The 10,285-nt window shown below is 33.6% G+C and overlaps 1 protein-coding gene across 1 annotated transcript in view; it reads right to left on the reverse strand.

Moving 5' to 3' along the window:
* The window catches only part of adarb1a (adenosine deaminase RNA specific B1a), a 35,914-nt gene extending 28,010 nt beyond the window's left edge, over positions 1 to 7,904 (reverse strand). The window contains exon 1 of the mRNA XM_039682976.2: positions 7,691 to 7,904. The gene's annotated coding sequence lies outside the window, so the exon portion shown is untranslated. The remainder of the gene's footprint in view (positions 1 to 7,690) is intronic.
* Positions 7,905 to 10,285: the final 2,381 nt, after the last annotated feature.

Consider the following 10,285-nt stretch of genomic DNA (forward strand, 5'->3'; position numbering starts at 1 on the left):
AAACACTAAAATGAGTTTTCTTTTGCAAACCCTCGGGAGGAAACATTCCCAGCAAACACCATTTACGACGCCGCACAACAAACACGCAAATATTCTTCTTTTTTTTTTAAACGACTCCCCGTCTAATCTCCTCCAGTTGTGTGCGGCCGCCTTTTGCTTAATATTCACAATTAAAGCTAAAAATAGATGCAGCGGTATCCGCAGTTCAACAAAACACAAACACAGTCCCATTTATGAGACAAATACAAGCTGGTAAAAACAATGTATAATTAGACACAAGCTGTTTTTGTATACAAATTAAAAATGTAACGTCAGGAGGCACGTCAAATGAAACCACAGGGCAGACTGTGAAAACGTATTATTGGAAAATTAAATATTAGGGGTTGAATGAGTAAATCGGTGTATCTGTTTTTCAGTCATGTAATTCAGTCTCCAAGGCCAAAACATACTCCAAAGAACACTTAAATACTTTAATATTGGGGAAAATAACATTTCAGTTTAATGTCTCATGTAAACATCGCTTAAATTCATCCAATCAGGGTCAGGTGACCCCAAAACCAGTCTTAATTAAACAGGGCTTGCTTATTAGAATAGTCGTGCAGGCAAAAAAAACAAAACAGGCAAAACAAGCTGAAAAAGAAAGCCAAAAAAAATGGTTTGACCTGCTCTGAGGATATCAAATTAAAATGTTCCTGTTGAATAAGTTCACAGAATCCCAACGCCTCTAATGGGCTCGTATCGTCAAGGGTACATTGTTTCACAGTGTCAGCTGCAAACGAGTATTATTCGTCAGAGGACAATTTGCAAAGAAAAGGAGTCAGGACAATATATCAATTCAAGGTGAAAACGATATTAAAGGTCAGAGGTCAGGGCAGGCAATGTTTTTCATAAACGCTTTGTTATACTGGTTAAAACTCTCTTCAAATCCTGATACTAATCAATAATAGAAGTGGCCTGTATTTAAAAAAATATTACATATATCTTCTATGGAAGTCTCAGGAGGACCAAATAAATGTTTGTCCGTTCGAATGCAATGATAGGATGTCCTGCCTGTCAACATAATGTATTTCCAAACTTCTGGCCACTCGCCGAAAACCATAGACGTATACACTAGACGTCACCTTGGCTACGGCAGTACATTGGAACGAATGCGTCAATAGAGCCGCCATCTTGAAACACGGGAGCCCCTCCACTTTAATGCATCAGTGTCAATGTAAACACAGGTCTAAAATCACCATAAATCATCATGAATGTGATTTTTCTCGGTTTTTTGGTTCGTTCCAACGGTCATACATGTATTTATCATTGATTCCAGAATTTAAAAAAAACAAAAAAACATTCTTCCTAGTTCAGATTTCATCCGTGAACATCATACGCTGCACAAAAGTCTGCCACCATCCATTAATTCGAAGTAAAGGCAGAGATAGCAGCGTTACCTAGCAACTCCCCTGTTCCAAGATGGCGGCGGTTTTGACGCATGCTTAGAACCTCAAGGTGACGTCTAGTGTATATGTCTATGGCCGAAAAACAAACTGCAGCCGCCTTTTACAGTTATTCCTGAAACAAAACAATGAGCTTATGGTCTAATTACCATAATTAAAATATGGCGACTTATCTATACTTGGCTAACTTCAACTTTGCCAAGAAAGATACTCTCAGTCTCAAATCAGTTGATTTTCTAATAGCAGTTGTTGAAATTAGCTGTTTGGCTACTAATGTTAGCTATACTTCCACAGCAAAGTTATCTTTAAACTGTTGCTTTACCCTTTCTGTTGTCTCTTTCGGCATTTCCAATTTTCTGTCCTTCTTAAAGTCCCACATTGTAAATCAAACTAGACAGTCAAATCTTCAGTAATCCGTCTTTACTCAACCCTGCTCCAAAAGCTCATTCATTTGCAAAAAGAAAGCACTGCACAGATGGGACCGCCTGACAGAAGATCATTAAAAGAGATGGATTAAATCTTTTTTCCTCTTGTAACGCACTCAATAAAGTTCAATACTTAAATGGAAACAGTTTTATGCCTGAACAATGAAATCACAACTAATTTTTTAATATAATTCAACTCACAGAATAGAGAAAACAACAAATTGCACTGCAGTAATAACAATGATAGCTATCCATTAGCGTTAGCATTAGCATTCTCAATCTAATGAATTTATGAAATTAAACCCTAATGAAAATTAATTAACCATGGTTTAACTATGATTTAGCAATGTAACCATAGTAACTACAAGAATGTTTCTGAAGTAATACCATGGTTAATTTTTAGCATATGGTTTTACTAGCATTTGCAGTTAACTATGGTATTACTACAGTAGCCATGAATTAACTAGCAGTAAAACCAAAATCAAATATGGTTTTACTATTGTGTGTTTACTACTGACTCATTTATACTGAGGGAGAAATAATTAAGCATGATTTTATGAATAAAACATTTCGTTTTCAAAAATACAAAAACAACAAGGAACAAGATTTTAGGGTCGCTCAAAACTTGAAATCTGCCATGTAAAGTTCGACCTATCTGGTCCAAGATACCTCGACTAACATTATTGGTGTACTTGAGGGAACATATAAATTACAAGAGTGTAAAATACTGACCCTTTAAAGAAAAAGTGCACTGAGGCCTCTCACGCAAGCCATGAGCCAAAAATGATGAATCATGCTTCGTGACCTGATGATTCAGCTAGAGACGCTTGATGTGCCTTTGCTAACAGCTGGCTCGTGACGGCACAAAGAGAGATAAAGTACAAATGCATCTCATCATGATGGGAAGAGCCACTTCACCACAAAGACTCCGCTAAACAACCCACCTGCTGCATATTTTTTTAGATCACCTGCTTTTGGCTTATTAATTAGCTTCAGTTTATTAACCAAAGGGTCACGGTTTGGCATGATAATATGGCCGATTTAGTTATCTGCTGGAACTATACCACGTTTCACGCCTTTTAAGGTGCAAAATATTAACTGGAGACATGGAGGGCTTCTGGTTTTGACCTACAACTATATTCTCCACACACTGAATGGAAATGTATCCCACAATGCAATGTGCTTAACCATCTACAATGTAAAACGATATGATCAATAAGTCAAAAATGGACAATTCCTATTTTTATATGAAATATTATTAAACTAGATCACAGCAATAGAGTGCCGAAGTTATGACGTCACTTTGCAGGAAAACTCGAAAGTTAGTGGCGCATGTGTTCCCTCGATCGAAAAGCTACGCATTTTCCACATCGATTTTTGGAAAATTGTAAAAAATAAGATCTGTGTTCAACAAAGAGTTGTGACCCTTACACGTTTTTTTACGTTTTGTTGATCCAAAATTTATTCATTTTAAACTTTAAAAAACCACAAGCTGGTTATAACTGGTGTGTTTTATGTCATAGATCAAAACGTGAAAATATTTAGAGGCTTTGTTCACCGCAGACCTTATTTCAGGCGATTCAGCAAAACCCATTCAAAAATCCCATAGACTTTAGAGCGAGGGAACCGGGAGTGCTAATATGCTAACTCACTTCCGCGTTTTGGCCATAGACTGTAAAAAATATGGACAAAGCGTCTGTGACGTCACCCATAGACTCTCTGAGAACAGGTTTATGGGGCGCCATACTGGAAAATCTTGGGAAATACAAAATACAAAAGTTTCAGAAAGGATACAGAGGTGGTATGATGTGTTGTGTCAGATCATGGCCGAGACGTCAAATTCCACTCGGCGCAGCCCGTTATCAGCTGTCAATCAAAGTTAACCGTCCTTATTTGTCATATATTTTATATCTAAATATGATCTAAACTAACGAGTTAGAAAAAAATTCACCCCCTCACAGTTGTCAGGCACACGGAACATATTGAAGATTACAATAAAAGTCCATGGGACCAAACTGTAAACATATGAATTTATGCTGTGAAAAAGGAGATTTTAACATGACGTCTATGGATATTTGCCCACTTTTGACCGGCCTCTAGTGGATTTGAGATGTATTGCAGTTTTTCGCACTTCCGGGTAGGCTTCAGCTTTCAGATTAGAATATTGCTGCTTGGTTTTGGCCTACAAAGTGACATCATAACGTTGGCACTCAATAGAAGACAACAATCCAATGGCCCAATCAATTCCCAAAGGGCAAAATCAAGTCCCGCCCAACTTTTTTTCTTGTTCTAGAAGCAATTTCACTTGGATATACTGCAACTTCTTTAACATGGATGAAATATCTATTCACTCTCGAGCTAACTGGTTAGCACTTGTTGAACTAAATGTGAACTAAACTGTTTTTAAAATGGAAATAATGGAAATGTTTAAATTTAAAGTGACTGCGTGTACAGTATGCAGAACTCCATTTTTGAAATCTGATTCACAGGGATTCATTCGTCACACTGGAAACAAGGTCAAGTCGGACATTCTGGGAAGTAGGCTAGCATCCAACACAGCACACTTTGCTTGCATTTGCGAAGTTCCTAAACTCTGCCAAACTCAAAACTCTTTAGCAACTTTACTTATTAGAAAGGAATATTTGTATGATTTAGTGGCAAACCAAAAAGCAGTGTTTATTAAAAAAAAAATAAAAAATCTAATTAATCAAAAAATGGAATCCAAAAAATATAAAAATATGACTGGGCTATGAAAATATGAGGTCAGTGTTGCCAACTATTTTCAGTGGAAAGCATCAAAAGCCTGCTTTAAATGTCGCAGTTTACATCTGTTTGCATCTCAAATACTGTAACTTTAATATATTGCTGAATGTCCAATAAACTAACATGCAGGTACTTATAATGTTAATATATTCTAGGCAAAAATTGTACGACTGTTGTAAATAAAAGTTATAAAAGGGTAATTTTGACATCTGTGGTTGAAAATTAAACATATATATACAATATTATATATAGGCTATATGGCTGTATGTAAGATAATTAAAAAAAATTGGGCTTTTCTTACTAGATTACTTAATGTTAAGTCAACCCACAGATGTCAAAATTAACATATTTTGCCAGAAATGTGATAACTCTTATATAGAACAATTTTTGCCTGGAATATATTAACATAATAGGTACTTAGTTTTAAAATAATTACATTATAAATAATTTGCTTGTATATCTGCTTGTTACCCCTTTATTACCCAAAACTAAACATATTGTTCACTTATACCTACACGGAGACCACTATAATTACAGAAACGTACACCATAATTTCGGTTTACTTACGCAGTTGTTTTCAGGGTCGTAAAAAATAAAGTGTTACCAGCTCTTCTCATCTATATATTTTCTGTCAGACAACGGAACAAGTATAGACTAGTGACTGACATGTTAACCAGCAATCCAAAAATTCACTAGATTTGTCGCTATTTGTTTACTTTTCTGAAGAAAAAAAAGTGAACACAGGGTTTCTGAAAAGTCGCTAATCTAGTGACAAAGTTGTTAAATTTAGCAACACTGTATGAGGTAAAAACAACTACAAAGGTTTCATCAATAAAGCTTCAGCATAAAGCACCAGCAAAGACATCAAATGCTACGGTAATTGAAGACAAAAAGATATTTTCAAAAATAAAGACATGCATTAACTGGAATACAATTTTTTTTAATTACTAAAGTTCTTGCAGATGTTAGAATATATATATGTTTGTATTTACTATTTCTCTGAAGAAGCTGCAAATGATTACGCATAATCTACAAAACATTTATATTTAAAAATATTAATTGCATTAATATTAATTGGATAGTCAACATCACTGAGCAACTGTGCGATTCAAGAGCAAGAAGTCAAAATGTAAACTATTGAACAGTATAGATTGTTAAATATGTTAAAATTATATTAATTAAAATATTAATAAATCATGTTTTATTATTATTTATTTCCATTAATATATTTATGAATAAGAATATTAATTAAATATAAAAATAAATAATACAAATAATTTTTATTTTATTGCAATTTTTACAATGCCTCTTTTTTTTTGCAAAATAAAAACATGTTTTTTGAAGGGTATGCGTGCTGTTGCGCTCCTGATCTATGGTTGTTGTAATATTAATGCAGTTTAAGTGCAATTAGTGTAATAGTATTCCCCATCCTGATTCTGAACTGTTAGATGTAAAACGGGCTGCCGCTCAGCAACTCGGTAAGATCATCTAAACCAAAGCTTTCAAAACTTTTTAAAAGCTTTCCTAGGCCAGTATAAAGCGTTAAGCCTAGTCTAGAATGTTCACCAAACTTAAAAGTGTTCTGAGGTCTGTATTCTCTTCGGCTTTTGATTGTGCATTTTGTTTTTCCTTTCATTTAATCAGACCAGGCTCAGTTCCACATCTTTGCACACCTCATTTCTTTACTAGCAGAATTCATACTCGCCCGGGCAAGAGTTTTAGATTGTTTTTCTTAAAACAAACTATGGCTGGAATCCAAACAAGAGGAGCAAAGCAGCTTTCAGCATCAGTATAGAACAGCGACAGTTAAATTACTATTTGTATTAATTGTTCGCAATTTGTGTCCTTTAGTTATTGTGTTAATTATATATATATATATATATATATATATATATATATATATATATATACACAAACATTGTATTAATTTGGAACACTGTAAAAAATGTTGCTGCCTTAAATTTTTAAGTAAAATCAACTTGGATTATTTTGATGAATAAAAGCAATGTAAGAACATATGTCATAATTAATTGATCATATAATTTTTACAGTGAAGACTTCTGTCTTTCAAACACATTAAACTGTACACATTCATGTTAATTTCATATTTACATGCAATTCAGGGATTTCTGAACTTTTTTGACAACTGAACTTCTTTGCCCTAATATACATTTACTTAAAGTAAGCCATTAGATTAGAAGTAAATAAGTTAGGTAAATAATACAATTAAGTCTGTTAGAATAATCAATAATAATAATAAAAAATTTATTAAAATTATTATTTTTTTACATTTTAATTTAACATTTTTATGACTTAATAGCTTTTTTATTAAACACACGAAAAAGAAGCAGTTCCATCATGAACCCCAGTCTGGGAAACCGGTAATATTTAATACACTTTATGTTGTTGATAACAAAGAATGGAATATATTTTCCTTCTCCTTGGATTTTTATATCAATATGGTAAGATGCCAATGTGATAAACGAGTTAGCTCAAAAGTAATCTAAAAGTAATCAGAATACATTACCTAAAATGAGTTACATTACATTGTGATCATGAGATCACAATGATCTAAAATGAGATCACATTACTAAACACAATTCGTTTTTCATGTGATTTTGGAAACAGTAACAGACTACAGTTTGTAAGTAATCTACCCCACTCACATATATACATATGTATATTGATATATCTTATGAGATATATTGGTATATAGTAGGCCTATATAATTGATATTGATATATGTAATTTACAATATATCAATATTTATTTGTCGTCACAAAAGCAGTTGGGACAGACGCTCAGTTCACTCGAGTGTCTAAAAACTCATCAGTCAGTGCATCTGTTTAGTAGTAAAAAAAAAGAAACCACATCAGTATCTAAATCAAATCTGAAGTTCATGTATATCACAGACCATTCACTGCATTCATTCATCTATTTATATGATAAGACTACAGAGATCTTTGAGCATTAATAAAAACACAAAATAATGTCAATTGAATGTATGCTTCTATAGGCCTGTCTTTGTGCATGAATAGCCTAAATGTGAATATTACTCACAGTGCGATGTTTGGTTGATATCCCAGAGATGAATCCTGATGAACAAAAAGCTTCCAATGAACAGCACGTAATATAAGGAATAAAAGCTAAATGCTGAATGCAATGCGTTACAAAGAAGGCGTGTGGCTCATGTCGACACCCGTTGAATTATCGCACGCGGAGCATCACTGCATTTCACACCGCGAGTCATTTAATTACGCCTGTTTGCATCTGTGATACGAATAGAGTGATGATACGGAGGACTAGTCGATGCTGAACCCTGATTGGCCAAAGAGTGGGAGGGCTCTTTACGGCCTGCCGTTTGATTGGTGGATCAGGCTTCACAGGTAAAATTCTCGCGCTGATTGGTCAGAGAGGCAGTCGTATTGTTTAATTTATACGGATAAACTTAAAGAGCTGTAAAACTCCCACTTGAACAACAGAAAAAAACAAGTTATTTTTTTTATAACATAACATTATATGAGATTGTATATGTATAAAGTGTATTATTTTTTGCTTTTATATAGGTTACATTAATATGGATATCGGTAGTTAGATAGATTAATAGATAAATCTTTATCAACATGCATATTTTATATTGAAAGCTGTCTCCTCCCAAAATATGTATCCTAATTATTTCATGGATTCTTTCTTCAAATGCTGCTCGATTATTTATGATTCTTCTATGTTACACACACTCTATAACTTTCGTCGTGGTCGTGGGTGTTTTCTTTTGCATTATATATATATATATATATATATATATATATATTAGGGCTGTGCAAAAGTTAATTGCGATTAATCGCATCCAAAATAAAAGTCTGTTTTACATAATATATTTGTGTGTGCTGTATATAATTATTTTGTATATATAAATACCTATGCATGCATGCATATATTTAAGAATTATTTGCTCTTAAATTCTGTATATATATATAAATACATAATCTATATTATATAAATATAAATATTTTATATAGGAATAACACATTTTCTTAAACATATACATGCATGTGTGTGTATTTATATATACAAAATAATTATATACAGCACACACAAATATATATGTAAACACAGACTTTTATTTTGGATGCGATTAATCGCAATTAACTTTTGCACAGCCCTAATATATATATATATATATATATATATATATATATAAAATACATATTTTAGAAACATTTACTTCAATATGATTTTTTTTATGTATAGGCATACAGTGTTTTAGTTATTTACTATAGGCTATTTGCCTGCTTATGCATGCATGCTGTGTTACGTCTCCAGAAGTGTATTTATTTCTCTCTCTATCTCTTTTGTCCTGGCCTTTCTAACAAGCCTATGCCTAAATGAATCATTTATATAGCCTAAATACTGCACATTTCGAGGCTACTGATAAAGATCAGGACGAACAATCGCGCTATCTCCTGACCCCGTGTGTGTGTGCGTGTGTGTGTTGACTCACATGAATGGGGGATTCTGGGGTGGCGTCGCTTGCGGTTAAGAGGCCGACCTAGTGAAGGATGAAGAGGAGACGAGGAGGAATCATCACACATCACAGCACGGGCACGCGAGCAGCGGCCACACGCCTCCATACACTGACGCATATCGCTTTATATAACTGCCAGTTCGTTATTTCAGAAACACTCAAATAATTTAAGAGCAAATATCTCACTCCAGTCTACACACATGCCACTGGCCTGATTACTGTCTGGTGTGTTGATTTCACACTAAAACCATAATGAAAATGAAGCTTATTTTATGTGCCATTAAGACCGAAATTATCATTATAAAGCATTTGCCCCTATCTAAAAGTAAATAAATAAATAAAAATGTATAAAATAAAACACACAAAAATCCTGCTATACTGTAAAACAGACACAAACAAAAGATAAAAAAAAAATACATCATAAAAACGAACACAAGCTACACATTTAAAAAAAAAATGTATAACACAAGAAAAGGTATAATAGGCTACGTGTTTTTTCACATCACATATTAATGTAACTAGAACAGATTAGTAACTAGATAGACAGACAATAGATAGAACGAGATAGATAACCAATTAATGAATTTTAAAATAAAAATATAATTCATGTGAGGAAAAAATATAATACATGCTTATAAAGATGTCAATTTACTTGACAAAAGTATGAAACTGTGTGCAGACTGAGGCTAAATATAGACTCCAGGGGTAAATATAAAAAAAAAAACTATTATAATTTCTAACACTGACTGCAAACATGGCAATAATTATTGGTGAGAAGATATTGATGGGCAAAAGTAGCTTTTCCTTTTCTCGCTGAAATGTCACTGAATTCGAACACATCTTACCTAAAATAAAAGGATTTCGAACAAAAGAACCCAATTGTTTGGGTGAACAACATCTAACATCTACACTCACATTCCCACCAGGTTTCTCAGATTCTCTCTAAATGGACTAACAATCACATTAGTCCATCGCAAACATGAAACATTACATTCGTGTTCACTTATGCTGGTGTTATTCGATAACGTTGCCCGTTTATGAGACACCCAGCATTTGACAGGGTTGTGAAGTGGATCCTCCTCAATATCACACATCAAAGCCATGAAGTGATGAAGAGAAGTCAGAGTTCG

This window comes from Pimephales promelas, chromosome 2, assembly GCF_988280905.1.
Source record: "Pimephales promelas chromosome 2, fPimPro1.hap1.1, whole genome shotgun sequence".
In the NCBI taxonomy this organism is placed as follows: Eukaryota; Metazoa; Chordata; class Actinopteri; order Cypriniformes; family Leuciscidae; genus Pimephales; species Pimephales promelas.